The following is a 17,539-nucleotide window of genomic DNA, read 5'->3' as shown; positions in this document are numbered from 1 at the left end:
GGTCATTTTGATCCCATAGTATTGTTAACCTCAATAACCATAATTTCCACTCATTTCCAGTCTATTCTGAACACCTCACACCTCACAATATTATTTTTAGTCCTACAATTTGCACCGAGGTCGCTGGATGGCTAAGCTAAGCGACCCAAGTGGCCGACACAAACACCTGGCCCATCTAGGAGGGGCACTGCAGTGTCAGACAGGATGGCACTTCAAAAAATAGTCCCCAAACAGCACATGATGCAAAGAAAAAAAGAGGTGCACCAAGGTCGCTGGATTGCTAAGCTAAGCGACCCAAGTGGCCGACACAAACACCTGGCCCATCTAGGAGTGGCACTGCAGTGTCAGAGAGGATGGCACTTCAAAAAATGGTCCCCAAACAGCACATGATGCAAAGAAAAATGAAAGAAAAAAGAGGTGCAAGGTGGAATTGTCCTTGGGCCCTCCCACCCACCCTTATGTTGTATAAACAGGACATGCACACTTTAACAAACCCATCATTTCAGCGACAGGGTCTGCCACACGACTGTGACTGAAATGACTGGTTGGTTTGGGCCCCCACCAAAAAAGAAGCAATCAATCTCTCCTTGCACAAACTGGCTCTACAGAGGCAAGATGTCCACCTCCTCCTCATCGTCCGATTCCTCACCCCTTTCACTGTGTACATCCCCCTCCTCACAGATTATTAATTTGTTCCCACTGGAATCCACCATCTCAGGTCCCTGTGTACTTTCTGGAGGCAATTGCTGCTGGTGAATGTCTCCACGGAGGAATTGATTATAATTCATTTTGATGAACATCATTTTCTCCACATTTTCTGGAAGTAACCTTGTACGCCGATTGCTGACAAGGTGAGCGGCTGCACTAGACACTCTTTCGGAGTACACACTGGAGGGGGGGCAACTTAGGTAGAATAAAGCCAGTTTCTGCAAGGGCCTCCAAATTGCCTCTTTTTTCCTGCCAGTATGCGTACGGACTGTCTGACGTGCCTACTTGGATGCGGTCACTCATATAATCCTCCACCATTCTTTCAATGGTGACAGAAGCATATGCAGTGACAGTAGACGACATGTCAGTAATCGTTGGCAGGTCCTTCAGTCCGGACCAGATGTCAGCACTCGCTCCAGACTGCCCTGCATCACCGCCAGCGGATGGGCTCGGAATTCTTAGCCTTTTCCTCGCAGCCCCAGTTGCGGGAGAATGTGAAGGAGGAGCTGTTGACGGGTCACGTTCCGCTTGACTTGACAAGTGTCTCACCAGCAGGTCTTTGAACCTCTGCCGGAAAGAGAGATCCAACGTAGGCTTTAAACCTAGGATCGAGCACGGTGGCCAAAATGTAGTGGTCTGAGTTCAACAGATTGACCACCTGTGAATCCCGGTTAAGCGAATTAAGGGCTCCATCCACAAGTCCCACATGCCTAGCGGAATCGCTCCGTTTTAGCTCCTCCTTCAATCCCTCCAGCTTCTTCTGCAAAAGCCTGATGAGGGGAATGACCTGACTCAGGCTGGCAGTGTCTGAACTGACTTCACATGTGGCAAGTTCAAAGGGTTGCAGAACCTTGCACAACGTTGAAATCATTCTCCACTGCGCTTGAGTCAGGTGCATTCCCCCTCCTTTGCCTATATCGTAGGTAGCTGTATAGGCTTGAATTGCTTTTTGCTGCTTCTCCATCCTCTGAAGCATATAGAGGGTTGAATTCCACCTCGTTACCACCTCTTGCTTCAGATGATGGCAGGGCAGGTTCAGGAATGTTTGGTGGTGCTCCAGTCTTCGGCACGCGGTGGCAGAATGCCGAAAGTGGCCTGCAATTCTTTGATCCACCGACAGCATCTCTTGCACGCCCCTGTCGTTTTTTAAATAATTCTGCACCACCAAATTCAGTGTATGTGCAAAACATGGGACGTGCTGGAATTTTCCCACATGTAATGCACGCACAATATTGGTGGCGTTGTCCGATGTCACAAATCCCCAGGAGAGTCCAATTGGGGTAAGCCATTCTGCGATGATGTTCCTCAGTTTCCGTAAGAGGTTGTCAGCTGTGTGCCTCTTCTGAAAAGCGGTGATGCAAAGCGTAGCCTGCCTAGGAACGAGTTGGCGTTTGCGAGATGCTGCTACTGGTGCCGCTGCTGCTGTTCTTGCTGCGGGAGGCAATACATCTACCCAGTGGGCTGTCACAGTCATATAGTCCTGAGTCTGCCCTGGTCCACTTGTCCACATGTCCGTGGTTAAGTGGACATTGGGTACAACTGCATTTTTTAGGACACTGGTGACTCTTTTTCTGACGTCTGTGTACATTCTCAGTTTCGCCTGCCTAGAGAAGTGGAATCTAGATGGTATTTGGTACCAGGGACACAGTACCTCAAGCAATACTCTAGTTCCCTGAGAATTAACGGTGGATACCGGAAACATGTTTAACACCGCCCAGGCTGCCAAGGCCTGAGTTATCCGCTTTGCAGCAGGATGACTGCTGTGATATTTCATCTTCCTCGCAAAGGACTGTTGGACAGTCAATTGCTTACTGGAAGTAGTACAAGTGGTCTTCCGACTTCCCCTCTGGGATGATGATCGACTCCCAGCTGCAACAACAGCAGCGCCAGCAGCAGTAGGCGTTACACTCAAGGATGCATCGGAGGAATCCCAGGCAGGAGAGGACTTGTCAGACTTGACAGTGACATGGCCTGCAGGACTATTGGCGTTCCTGTCTAAGGAGGAAATTGACACTGAGGGAGTTGGTGGTGTGGTTTGCAGGAGCTTGGTTACAAGAGGAAGGGATTTAGTTGTCAGTGGACTGCTTCCGCTGTCACCCAAAGTTTTTGAACATGTCAATGACTTATGATGAATGCGCTGCAGGTGACGTATAAGGGAGGATGTTCCTAGGTGGTTAACGTCCTTACCCCTACTTATTACAGCTTGACAAAGGCAACACACGGCTTGACAAATGTTGTCCGCATTTCTGTTAACATAATTCCACACCGACGAGGTGATTTTTTTTTAAATTTGACCAGGCATGTCAATGGCCATATTCGTCCCACTGACAACACGTGTCTCCCCGGGTGCCTGACTTAAACAAACCACCTCACCATCAGAATCCTCCTTGTCAATTTCCTCCTCAGCGCTAGCAACACCCATATCCTCATCCTGGTGTACTTCAACAGTGACATCTTCAATTTGACTATCAGGAACTGGACTGCGGGTGCTCCTTCCAGCACTTGCAGGGGGCGTGCAAATGGTGGAAGGCACCACCTCTTCCCGTCCAGTGTTGGGAAGGTCAGGCATCGCAACCGACACAATTGGACTCTCCTTGGGGATTTGTGATTTAGAAGAACGCACAGTTCTTTGCTGTGCTTTTGCCAGCTTAAGTCTTTTTGTTTTTCTAGTGGGAGGATGAGTGCTTCCATCCTCATGTGAAGCTGACCCACTAGTCATGAGGGCCTCAGCCGTTCCTTGCCACTCCGTGTCGTAAATGGCATATTGGCAAGTTTACGCTTCTTCTCAGACGCTTTTAATTTAGATTTTTGGGTCATTTTACTGAACTTTTGTTTTTTGGGATTTTACATGCTCTCTACTATGACATTGGGCATCGGCCTTGGCAGACGACGTTGATGGCATTTCATCGTCTCGGCCATGACTAGTGGCAGCAGCTTCAGCACGAGGTGGAAGTGGATCTTGATCTTTCCCTATTTTACCCTCCACATTTTTGTTCTCCATTTTTTTAATGTGTGGAATTATATGCCAGTAATATATCAATAGCAATGGCCTACTGTACTGTACTGCTATATATTATATACTGGTGGTCAGCAAAATTATGCACTGTCCTCCTACTATATATACTGTGCACAACAACTGAAAAATGCACCACAGGTATGGATGGATAGTATACTTGACGACACAGAGGTAGGTAGGGCAGTGGCCTACTGTACCGTACTGCTATATATTATATACTGGTGGTCAGCAAAATTATGCACTGTCCTCCTACTATATATACTGCGCACAACAACTAAAATGCACCACAGGTATGGATGGATAGTATACTTGACGACACAGAGGTAGGTAGAGCAGTGGCCTACTGTACCGTACTGCTATATATTATATACTGGTGGTCAGCAAAATTATGCACTGTCCTCCTACTATATATACTGTGCACAACAACTAAAATGCACCACAGGTATGGATGGATAGTATACTTGATGACACAGAGGTAGTTAGAGCAGTTGCCTACTGTACCGTACTGCTATATATTATATACTGGTGGTCAGCAAAATTATACACTGTCCTCCTACTATATATACTGCGCACAACAACTAAAATGTACCACAGGTATCGATGGATAGTATACTTGACGACACAGAGGTAGGTAGAGCAGTGGCCTACTGTACCGTACTGCTATATATTATATACTGGTGGTCAGCAAAATTATGCACTGTCATCCTACTATATATACTGCGCACAACAACTAAAATGCACAACAGGTATGGATGGATAGTATACTTGACGACACAGAGGTAGGTAGAGCAGTGGCCTACTGTACCGTACTGCTATATATTATATACTGGTGGTCAGCAAAATTATGCACTGTCCTCCTACTATATATACTGCGCACAACAACTAAAATGCACCACAGGTATGGATGGATAGTATACTTGACGACACAGAGGTAGGTAGAGCAGTGGACTACTGTACTGTACTGATATAATACTGGTGGTCACTGGTCAGCAAAATTCTGCACTGTCCTCCTACTATATACTACAATGCAGCACAGATATGGAGCGTTTTTCAGACAGAGAACGTATAATACTGGTTGTCACTGGTCAGCAAAACTCTGCACTGTCCTCCTACTATATAATACTGGTGGTCCCCAATCCCCACAATAAAGCACACTGAGCACAGATATTTGCAGCACACTGAGCACAGATATGGAGCGTTTTTCAGGCAGAGAACGTAGATATTTTCAGCACACTGAGCACAAATATTTGCAAGCACACTGAGCACAGATATTTGCAGCACACTGAGCACAGATATTTGCAGCACACTGAACACAAATGAGAGAACGCTGCACGTCCTCTCCCTATCATCTCCAATGCACGAGTGAAAATGGCGGCGACGCGCGGCTCCTTATATAGAATACGAATCTCGCGAGAATACGACAGCGGGATGATGACGTTCGGGCGCTGAAAGGGTTAAAGCTCGTCTCTGCTTCAATGTCATAGAATTGCTTGTGTTATAGAACTTAATGTTCCAGCACATTCCTTGCTACTGTCCTTGTCTCTTATCTTTTTCTTATACCGTGTGAACAACCTCCCTATTTGAAATACAAACTTGCCCATATATGCATATCCTTCCACTGCGGCAGTTCCTAGCCAATCATGTTATGTTAGCCCCTTTTGTGTTCTGTCCAATTAGTTATTGACTTTGGATATACACGCCCTAAATCCTTTCTTTTATATACTTATGTTAAACGAACAATAAACAGTGTGAATCTTTACTGCTTGTGTTGTGCATGTTCCTTGTGGCTAAAGGTTTACACTCACAGACGTCTGAGAGGCCATCACATCGAGGGTTAAAGAATAGAGGGGCAAATCCTTTCAAGTGGGGGCTACGTCCGCGATTCAGTGATCGTCCCTGGATGGTAAAGATAGAGAATTTATTGTCTGTCTTTGCCATACGGGATTGCGGTCATACACTGAAGCTGAATCCGTGTCAGTGTTCTGGGAACACGTGACCAAACATCTTTAATGTCTGGGACTTAAAGATACGTCTGAGAAGGGACCAAGGGTCCAAGCGCAATTCTCCAAAGACGTTAGTATCTGGGATACTTAAAATAGACCTGGGAGTCTATACATAACGTGACGTTAGTATCTGGGATACTTAAAAATAGACCTGGGGTCTATACGTAACGTAGAGAATACCTCGATTTGATCGTCTATATATTCTTGTATGTTTGTAGTGAGATAAGTTCTTATATTTGGTCCAGACGGCTGGTAAGTTTTCGTCTGCCAGATATCTTTACTCAAACACTTTTCCTGCTTCCTGTTTAAAACGCTGTATTTTTCTGACATCTTGTACGAATGGTAAGTATCGTACACGTCAAAAGATTTCATGTTCTCACTATACAGATAATATTGTGATATTGTCAATGACTAATTAACTGGTTAGCTGATGCATGTATAGTAAGTAGAGTGTTGTAAATTTTAGATATTTTCTTTTAAAGTTGTACTGTTGATTTATATTACTGTCTGACAATGGGCTCTAGTCAGAGTAAAAAAAACTACATATCCCCCGCCCCTCCCTGGTGAGACATGCAAGATGTATGTCGCCCGCAACTCTACCTCAGAGTATTACTTAGTTAACCCATGGGTGGATAATTTAGCGGGATGGACAGAGAAAGCAGGACAGGACCCATTCCTACGGGAAGGCAGTAATTACCCTTTCTATATGGAGGATTAAAAAAAATGTCAGTTCCCAACAGCACAGAAGCGAAGCAGTGAGAAACTGTAAGTCTTTGAAATCCCTCTCGCCTCCCCCTTGCATTCCAATGTATCCTGCGCTCGGAGACACAGATCTCTTGGCAGCAGTAACCCTTTCACACCAGATGGGATCGCCTCCAACTCCACTGCTGGAGGGTGCGTCCACTAGCTCTATCCCTAACGCACCAGTAACCCAGAGTTTAGATAATAGTAAAACACTGTCCCAAGCCCACTATTACCCTCGATGGCTGTATATCTTATTTGCGCAAAGCTTGCAAAGGACGCAGCGATACACATATGAAGGAAGTCTTTAAAACCCGTGCTCCTTTGCCTGTGCTTTTTTGCCTGTCGCTGTAGCTTGTAAACAGAAACCTTCGGAGTCTGTTACTGAGTTTTGGAAAAGGTTTAAGGACTGCTGGACAGATGACGCTGGCTTACCTTTGCTTAACTCAGAAAGCTTACTCATTTCCACCTTCATTAACAACCTTCTACCTTCTGTCATAGTTTCTGTTGAGCAAAACGTCTCTTCCTGGATTTCTGATAGTACGATAGATTTAAAAAAGAAAAACATCTGTATGAGAAAGAGGCTGCAGGGTGTTTTGATGTAAAGAAACCTGCACCCACTCATAACTATCAGAACTCCAGACGCTTTGACAGACAGAACCAACCCCGCAGTCAGGGAAGATTCCAAAGACCCCGCGCACTGACGGGGCCCGGAGGAGGGTATCCCAGCCTTTATTCAACTCACCCGTCATAGTAAAGATTCACCTCTGCTGCCACTTATTATAAATGGAAGTAAAATTCCCTTTTTAGTGGACAGCGGTGCAACAACCAGTGTTTTGTGTTCTGACCTATGCAGTATCCCCTCTCACCAGAAAAGATAGAAGGTCTCCGCCCCATGATACAGCAATTCTTACAACAGGGTATTCTCAGACATATTGTATCACCATACTGTACTCCTGTGAACCCTGTTGCCAAAGCTGATGGCAGTATAAGATTTGTACAGGATCTCAGAGCGATCAATCAGTTAATTGTCCCAATTGCACCAATTGTTCCAGATGTAAACTCACTCATTTCTGCAATCCCTGCAGATGCTGCGTTCTTCTCTGTAATTGATTTGAAGAATGCCTTTTTTCAGCATACCTGTAGATTCACAGACACAATTACTTTTTGCCTTTTCTTTTAAGGGTAAACAACTTACCTGGTGCAGATTATTGACGCACCTGTTGTCTCCAGGCCACATTGGGGCCCTGGCAACCTCACCATGGTTCAGTCCTGCTACAGTATGCAGATGATCTGCTGCTCTGTAGTCAAACTGAGGAGGCCTGCCGAGAGGATGGTGTTTCATTACTAAACTGGCTTTGTGAATGTGGACACAAGGTGTCCAAAACAAAAATGCAATGATGTAAAAAGCATGTTGATTACTTAGGTTTTGTGCTCACTCAGGGAGAGAGGAAAATCAGTCCACAACGCATACAGTCTGTATTGGGCCTGGTCACCCCAACTACCCAGAAGGAACTACTGTCCTTCCTGGGTATGGTAAATTACTGCAGACAGTGGATATCTGATTGCTCTTATTATGATAACATTTTGAGACAAGCCACACTGAAGGACAAACCTAAAACTGTACAATGGTCACAAGAAATGTTAACTGCATATGAAAGTTTAAAATGTATGTTGATGAAAAGTCCGGCACTTGGCCTCCCCAATTATGTACTACCTTTCCATCTATATGCAAGGGACAATTGTAAAACCATGGCGGGGGTGCTCACACAGTTTCATGGAGGGAAGTTGCGCCCCGTGGCATTTTTTTTCCAAAGTCATGCCAGTGTCTGTGCAAGGTATGCCTGCCTGCCTCAGGGCTTTGGCAGCCTGTGCAATGGTTGCAGAAATGGCCACTACCCTCACTTTAGGCCACATCACAGTACTCCACACCACACATGATGTCCTGGCAATACTTAAAGGCTTGCACACACAGCACATGTCAGCACAACGCCTTAGTGGATATGAAGTACTCCTTTTGAGTAACCCTACCCTTACCATCAAGTACACTGCTAGTTCTTCTGGCCCTGCACCCATTCTCAATGCCCTTTTAGGCTTGAAAGGTCCCGAGGATGAACCACCCGACCTACATGACTGTGCTGCTTCCATTGAAGCTGAAACTTCTCCCAGACTTGACATGTCTCCCGTTCCCATACCAGGCGCAGACATAGTTTTTGTTGACGGCTCCTGTAGTAGGCCCAATGACAATACATACCAGGCTGGCTATGCCATTGTCACCCTCCCTGACACTGTGTTGGAAACCCTGCCAATACCTTATCAGTCCGCGCAAGCTGCAGAACTCATTGCACTCACTAGAGCATGTCCCTCCCTTGACAACGTCCATCTGCTCACTCAACTTCAAGCTGCTGCGACTAATACTGATCTCTCCGACTGGACTTACCCAATTCTGCAGAAAAAAATCCTAAATCAGGATTAATCTGCAAAGAGGGGAAACCCTGTATACCCCAGTCCAGTGCCCCTTTGCTCATTGCCCATTACCATGGTGTTAGTCACCATAGTAAAGCCACAACACTCCTCCTACTAACCAATGATTTTTATGTTACTAATGCCAAATCACTTGTGGACCAGTATGTTAGCAGATGCATCACTTGCCTCAGGAACAACCCTAACAACCCTAATAAAGCTAAACACCAGCATCTTGAATACCCCACCACCCCTTTTACACACTTACAAATTGATTTTACCCATATCCCTGGTACAGGTAAACAAGAATATGCCCTGGTCATTGTAGATATGTTCTCTCGCTGGCCAGAAGTATTCCTAACTAAGTCAGAGGATGCCAAGACAGTAGCAAGAATCCTAACACAGAAAATCATCCCTAGATGGGGGTGCCCCCTGCAAATAAATAGTGATAAAGGCTCAGCCTTTACAGCCAAAATCACACAGGCCTTAGTAAAAGCTCTGCAGGTGGAGTGGAAGTTTCACATCCCGTACCACCTGCAGAGTTCAGGGGTCGTAGGAAGAATGAATAGGACCCTCAAAGACAAACTAAGGAAGGCCACAGGAGGTACCTTCCACAAATGGAAGCAGGTCCTTCCCATTGTCCTAGCAGAAATCAGAATGACCCCGCAGAAAACTCTAGGATACTCACCCTTTGAACCCTTTGAAATACTAATGGGTAGACCCTTCCCCACACCCTGGGCTAAGAAACCGTTGATGATACAGGAAGGAGATCTAGAATTTATAAGAGAAGAGTATGTCAGGTCCCTGATAACAAAACTGAATGAAATTGAACATGAGGTTGTTTGTAAAAACCCTTTGAATCCACAGGAACCTACACACCCCTTTAAAGTCAGAGACAGAGTCGTGGTGAAGGTGCTCCCCAGGAACAAGAGCCCAGGAGACTTCACCTATGGTCCAGAGACAGAGGTCGTAGCAGTTACCCGAACAGCAGTCCTGACAGAGGAAAGTCCTACCTGGATCCATGCATCCCGAGTAAAAAAGGTTCCTAGACCAGACCTAGAGAGGGAAGCAAGTGATTCCAGTGAGGTACGAACCGGGGCAGACAGCCCTGACCTCCCACCTAGCGAAGACAGAAGAACAGAAAACGATGAAGAACCTGCCCCCTATCTTTACCCTGGGGACTATCTTGATAGCCCTACTGGCCCATTTTTCCCCTCTCAATGACTGAGGTTGATATAACTCAGAATAAGGGAAACTGACACTATGGTATAACTCTTCCACCACATACACCGCAACCTACATACTAGATTATTTCCAATTCCCCCAACTAGCTGCTGTCCAAAAGTCTGTTGACTACCAGATCCGCGCTGACACCACAGACAACCTAAGCCCCGAGGTACCTTATATTTGCGTTACAGGCCATAACTGGGGAAATGATTGCAGCTCATGGTCCGCGGCTGCCTGGAACACAGGTACCCCATGGGGCTATAAGCCCGCTGAAGCCTTAGATGAAAAGGATAAACACGGAACATCATTAACCCAACGATTAACCCTTCTTAAAATGCCCAACAATTACTGCAACTCCCGCTCAGGCTAAAAATTGCGCCATTGGTGTGCAGAAAGACGTAAGCTTTGCAAGAATCATATAGTATAACAATAATGATTCTAAGAGGGGATTGAAAGGGTTAAAGCTCGTCTCTGCTTCAATGTCATAGAATTGCTTGTGTTATAGAACTTAATGTTCCAGCACATTCCTTGCTACTGTCCTTGTCTCTTATCTTTTTCTTATACCGTGTGAACAACCTCCCTATTTGAAATACAAACTTGCCCATATATGCATATCCTTCCACTGCGGCAGTTCCTAGCCAATCATGTTATGTTAGCCCCTTTTGTGTTCTGTCCAATTAGTTATTGACTTTGGATATACACGCCCTAAATCCTTTCTTTTATATACTTATGTTAAACGAACAATAAACAGTGTGAATCTTTACTGCTTGTGTTGTGCATGTTCCTTGTGGCTAAAGGTTTACACTCACAGACGTCTGAGAGGCCATCACATCGAGGGTTAAAGAATAGAGGGGCAAATCCTTTCAGGCGCACTCGGGTTAACCGAGCAAGGCGGGAGGATCCGAGTTTGCCTCGGAACCGTGTAAAATGGGTGAAGTTCGGGGGGTTCGGATCCCGAGGAACCGAACCCGATCATCTCTATACAAAATACAGTATACATCAATTTATTAGGCAATATGGAAAAGTAAAAAAAGGCAATCATTTTCCGAATATGTTGTTTATTTTCAGTGGAAGGGGCATTATCAGTAAAAGCAAATTTGGATGAAGTTAAACCTTTGTATAATACAGGGGAAGCATCTAATTTCCACAGATGGCCAGACTACAGTCCTCTGTTTATAGTTGAATTCCTTTAAAGGTACTTATTAACATCAAGAAACCTCTATAAAAATATTAGTTAGTAACCTGCCCTCCTGCTGTTAGTGCAGCTCATGTGGAATCTAAACTATACAGGAAAATGCTGAATGAGACTGACGGTTTCACTTACATTAAGCCAAGCTAGCTAGACATTGTGCATCAAAATATGCAGTTGTGATGGTTCATATCTGTATGGGTCTATGGATGCAGCTGTTTTAAATGCTGTTCGTTACATCAGATGCTTGTTCCTGTAAACAAATGCATAGCCTGTGGGACATGGGGATGGCATCTATGGGTTTGCAAAATGTAGCTATTCCACATGGGAAGTGCTGGGTTGGTCGGGATGGTGCCTGCTGAGTCCACTCTAGCTGCATAATTACTCATCCACATGCTTATGTTATCAGATAACAGCAATAAGAGAAGAGAACACACAGGATTGTCTCCCATGCATGAGGACATAACTGTTATGGTAGATCAGTGTCAGGAGATGATATACTGTCAGTGGAATGCCTTCAGCACATTCCCTGTACATGTGTTACTTTTAGAACAGGTTGACCAATATACTTAAACAAAAATATACAGTATAGAACTGTGCTTATATAGATATATAACACTGGTAGGGCAGTAAGAGACCAAGGACACATATAATATGATGTATGTAATATCAATTTAATAACAATGTAAGAAAAACAGCTTATACAATATAGAAATTCATAAAAATGTTAACCATATGACTATTAAACTCTAAAAATGCATGTAATATGTTTCAAGTTGCTGGGATCACTCACTCATAAGTCCCTTTGTAAGAATCCCAGTATTGGTTACGAAAGATAACTTGCATACAGTCTAAATATCAAGATCACTGTTTGTGGAACTACAAGTCCCAGACTAGTCAAGTTTGACAGGTCTGATATATAGCTGGGTATAAGCTGAGACAGTTACCAGACACTCCGACTTCTGTGAAGTCTCCCAGATCAAACAGACCTGCTGGGGGATTCCACCAGGTGGAAGACTGTCCTTAGCCGCTCAAGACCAAGGTGCTCCTCTCCCAAATTAGCATCTGATTCAAGTGCTGCTGATATAACCGTGGCTCCGAGTGAGCACCAGGGGAGTCCGTGGAGTGATCCAAAAGGGTTGTGTGCAGTATTAGTGACCAGCAAGGGCACTCATTTAAAAGTTCACTAATTTAAAAGTTCCATAAAAAAGTCTCTATTTCCCCTCACTGTCATGACTAATTCATGACATAAATGAGCAGAAATTGACCAGTATTAAAATGAAGAGTGTTTTTATATGATGGACTATAAAGTAATAATTATATAGTAAACATATGTCCAGTTGGACCTGCAATATAACACATTTAGATACGAATTGATTTTCCAGGAGCAGTCCCATACAATCAGCTTCACTGCGCATATGGAATCTGGAAGCCCGGCTCATGCATGAACACAGGTATGGAGACTGGCCTGGCGAAATGGTAAGATAACTATTACTGCTCATGCCCAGTGTTGCCAGGACAGTTATGCAGGGCCTGGATTAAGGCTGGTGGGGGGGGCCAGGGCAACAGAGTTTGTGTGGGCGCCTACCTCCACTAAAATTGCTGGCAAAGGTGCTCCACCTCCGCCCTCCCACCACTGCACACACACACTCACGGAGAGCAGCACAGCACCACACACACACTTACACTCACTCCTAACATCACTCACGGAGAGCAGCAGCACTGGGATAGCATGTCTCATCTTATGGGCATCTCACAGTCACTGTTTCGCAGGTTTTCCGTATCCTGCAAGACTGACACTGACTGTGTACGGAGGCGCTCCTCGGCGGCCACTGTTACTAAACATCTGAGATACCAGAGGGAGCCCGCTCCTCTTCAAAACGCAGTATGTGGGGGCCCCTAATGTGTGGGGGTCATGGGACGACCGCCCCTGTCGCCCCTCCCTTAATCCAGCTCTACAGCTACGTAATCCTTAGCCAGGGCCGACCCGCCCGTTACGCGGGTTACGCGTAAGAGTAAGGCGCTACACTGTGGAGGGCGCCGGCAGCGTAGACCACGCTCCCAGCCCATGCTGCCTGCTGTATACCGCCAGCTCCTATGCTGTGTGTGGGCTCGTGGACGGAGTTCAATAGAGGTGCCCCCGGATGCTGAGGTGGCCATGGTGAGGAGGAGAGGGAGCTGCGCTGTATGAGGGCAGCCGGCGGCGGTACTTGTGAGGCCGGGACCCGGGTGCCTGAGGTGGAGTCAGATGGAGCGCAGTGGAGGGAGCTGCTGGACGGTGTTGGTAGAGGCAGGCTGCCTCTACCAACACCAACCAGCAGGTCCCTCCACTGCGCTCCATCTGACTCAGGCAGCCAGGGCGGGATTACAGGCAGGGCGGAAGGGGCGGTCGTCCAGGGGCCCCCACACTGTGGCAAATATTGCCCTGGCCGACCCACTCTGCCCCTACCCGGCCAGCACACGGGAGCGGGGCACTGCAGAGCCGCAATTCACGGGTGTAAAGGGGGCGGGGCCTAATGCCATGAATGCCTGCCCCCATCAGAGACCTGTGGTGTGCTGATACCTAGCCAGGTAGTGTCTATCCAAGTCCCTTCCTCCCTACCCCTCTCTCTCTCTCTCTCCTTGCATTGCTGTCTTTCGCCCTTTCTTTGACTCACCCTCTCTCTGTCCCTGATGTACACTCTCTCTCTCTCTCCCTGATGCGCTCTCTCTATCTCGCTCGGCCTGATTCACCACACTACCAATTGTGCTCCAGCCTTCAGGTCTGTCCCTCTTTTTGCTGGAGCATCTGATGGTGGCACTGTAAGTGTATAGCCATTTCTTCACTGAATAGCTGCAAAAACTTTCCTGAGCTGGTTAATCCCAGCTACTGGAAAAAAAGGGGGGAACCTGGATTGCACATCCTATTCCTAAAGATATCAAGAGGTGCTATCGTGCTGTGGCTTCTAATACTATGCTGGAGGAAGAGAGATGCAGATGCACACTCTAAGCACTAAGAACACTGATAGTAAAAATAATTAAAATAAATCCTCACAATTAACATGGAGTATAATTGAAGTTCTTAGCACACATTTGCGCAAATATGCAGGCCCATGTACCGCGGCCAGGTGACTTCATCACATGGGTCCCTAACATTCCTAATACTATCACATTCTAGAAATTTATTCAGGAGTTACCTCTAAATAGGGCCTTATCATTGTGTGATCTGAAATGCATGTCACCTGGCCGCGGTACATGGGCCCGCATATTTGCGCAAATGTGTGCTAAGAACTTCAATTATACTCCATGTTAATTGTGAGGATTTATTTTAATTATTTTTACTATCAGTGTTCTTAGTGCTAAGAGTGTGCATCTGCATCTCTCTAATCCCAGCTACTGCAATGACTGTTGGCAATAGTGATGTAATGGGTTCTGCTTGAGGTGTCTCCTTAACTGTGCATACTGACCAGGGGTTAAAGTGAACCGGAACGGGGCGGAACTGCATTCCATCAGTTCCAACTGCATTCCATCAGTTCCATCAGTTCAGTCATGACGTCTCTCCCATAGTGCCGAAGAGCGGACGCCCAGAGGACTGCAGCGGCCGGACACGGGAGCGGGGCTTTGTAAGTATTGTGATTTTTTTATTTTATTTCTGTAGCGGTGCATCTACTGGGGGGCATTACTACTGAGGGGCATCTGCTGGGCGCAATGTGTGTAACGTGCACTACCTGGTGCAATGTGTGTAACGTGCTCTACCTGGCGCAATGTGTGTAGTGTGCTCTACCTGGTGCAATGTGTGTAACGTGCTCTACCTGGTGCAATGTGTGTAACGTGCTCTACCTGGTGCAATGTGTGTAACGTGCTCTACCTGGTGCAATGTGTGTAGCGTGCTCTACCTGGTGCAATGTGTGTAACGTGCTCTACCTGGTGCAATGTGTGTAACGTGCTCTACCTGGCGCAATGTGTGTAGTGTGCTCTACCTGGTGCAATGTGTGTAACGTGCTCTACCTGGTGCAATGTGTGTAACGTGCTCTACCTGGTGCAATGTGTGTAACGTGCTCTACCTGGTGCAATGTGTGTAACGTGCTCTACCTGGTGCAATGTGTGTAACGTGCTCTACCTGGTGCAATATGTGTAGCGTGCTCTACCTGGTGCAATGTGTGTAGTGTGCTCTACCTGGTGCAATGTGTGTAACGTGCTCTACCTGGTGCAATGTGTGTAACGTGCTCTACCTGGTGCAATGTGTGTAGCGTGCTCTACCTGGTGCAATGTGTGTAGTGTGCTCTACCTGGTGCAATGTGTGTAACGTGCTCTACCTGGTGCAATGTGTGTAACGTGCTCTACCTGGTGCAATGTGTGTAACGTGCTCTACCTGGTGCAATGTGTATAACGTGCTCTACCTGGTGCAATGTGTATAACATGCTCTACCTGTGTGGTGTAATGTGAATTGGTACTATTATGTGGCCATGCTCTTTCCCCATGAAGCCACGCCCCTAAATTTTTGGTGCGCGCCTTTGGCGCGCACTGTCCTTCTACTCGAATATGGGAGGGGGAGCACCAATTTACTTTCTGCCAAAGGGCCCCGAAATGTCTAGTTACAGCTCTGGTGCAGTGTCCTGCATGCTACACAGCCCTGCAGCACTGTCACCCCATCCTCCCCCTTGCAACAGTTTTGTAGTGTCCAAGTCAAGTCTGTTTTTATATTTGAATAATTAATAAGATTAATATGAACCTTCATTCCAATGGGACCCAGAAAAGGACAGGTAGGACCCCAATTTTTAAAAGTTAGATTAATTAGTTAGATTAATTAGAAAACACTTATTTAACGGTTTTGCCCTTTAAGTTTTAACTTTATGGTAGGCAGTTGATTTCACCCATATTTCGCTTAATGCGCCTTAAGCTTTTGTGTGTATAATATTTTCCCTCATCCATGGGGGGGGGGGGGGGGGGGTTGGGGCCCCAAAATCTATATTCGCTAACCAAAAAATGTAGGCTTGGGCCAGCCCTGTCTTTAGCTCAGCTAAATTTGCCACCTTGACAATATTTTTTTCAGAAATGCGAGTGTATCCTATTTTTTTTTATCTACACAATAAGCTGTAAGAAGAAAAATTACTGTTATCACCATGATGGGTGGATGGACAATATCAGTAATTTTTTTTTCTCTTTTTTCTTTACCTCTACACATTTGCAAGTTCTAAGTTGGTTTATTATTCTACGCTGACATCTGTTTTTTTCCTTCACATCACCCCCTCGAGCTGTGCCAATGCAGCCATCTTGTTCCATAAGTTTGTATGTGCTTAGGTTTTACATTGGAAGTTTGGCATTTTGTAAAAGCCCTTTGCCGTGTATAAGTATATGTTAAAACAGTTAACAGAACATAGATGTAGCCTTTTAAAGAATACAGAACATTGGTGGAATAGCATAATATTCCTTTAAGTCTGTTTTTGTTGTAGTCCGTCTTTGACAATTAAACCGTGTATTTTTATCTTGGGTATGATGTGTGTAGGTGCTGGTGCTGTTTGCAAAATTCTAGTTTATTAAAAGAATAAAAAGTCTCACAATTAAACATAACAAACATTATAATTTCAGGACAGAAGAGTCACACCGGATGAAGCAAGCTAAACAATACCCTGATAGTGGGATGATAGAGCATGGAATAATTATTTAAACTCAGACAGTTATTTACAGTGCAGTTTTCTTTTGAGTTTTTAAAGGGCACTTCAGTTCTTCATCTCTGCTATTATTTTACAGCACAATAGGGTTTAATTTGCAAATTAAAATGTGATGGAGGGTGGAACAGTAGGATGTAAGATAGAAAAAGAAGGTTCTGTGATTTACCGACAGATCCAGGCAAATTAACAAAGGCTTTGTTTGACAGAAGCCTGTCACAAGAATGAGGCGATAATGATACTTGTCAGTGAGATGGCCGGGCAGGGAACCCGTCACTGACAATCGGAAAATTAACACCACCAGTGCTGGAGCACACATGGCTAAACGTAACGGTAGAGAGAGATGGACTTATGTGTGATAGATGCCATGGTCTGGCCAAAACCATGGCACCAACATCCTCTGCATGAAGAGTTGTCCCTTGTGTCCTTTGCCAGATAAAAAGAATACTATCTATACTAATAGAGAGAAAGGAATTAAAATTATTTAAAACTATTGTTCACACATTTGAAAATGGATAGCAAATAATTTTGCTAATGAATTCAT

General features: G+C 45.4%; 1 long non-coding RNA gene across 1 annotated transcript in view; it reads left to right on the top strand.

Annotated features, from left to right (window-relative positions):
* Positions 1–17,001, top strand: part of LOC134911270 (uncharacterized) — a 30,896-nt gene extending 13,895 nt beyond the window's left edge. Inside the window, exons 4-6 of the long non-coding RNA XR_010176433.1 lie at positions 12,733–12,801; positions 14,894–14,949; positions 16,916–17,001. This is a non-coding gene — a long non-coding RNA (uncharacterized LOC134911270). The remainder of the gene's footprint in view (positions 1–12,732; positions 12,802–14,893; positions 14,950–16,915) is intronic.
* Positions 17,002–17,539: the final 538 nt, after the last annotated feature.

The sequence above is a fragment of the Pseudophryne corroboree genome, chromosome 4 (genome assembly GCF_028390025.1).
Source record: "Pseudophryne corroboree isolate aPseCor3 chromosome 4, aPseCor3.hap2, whole genome shotgun sequence".
NCBI lineage: Eukaryota > Metazoa > Chordata > Amphibia > Anura > Myobatrachidae > Pseudophryne > Pseudophryne corroboree.
The sequence above is the reverse complement of the archived record's forward strand: the minus strand, read 5'-3'. Positions and strand labels throughout refer to the sequence as shown.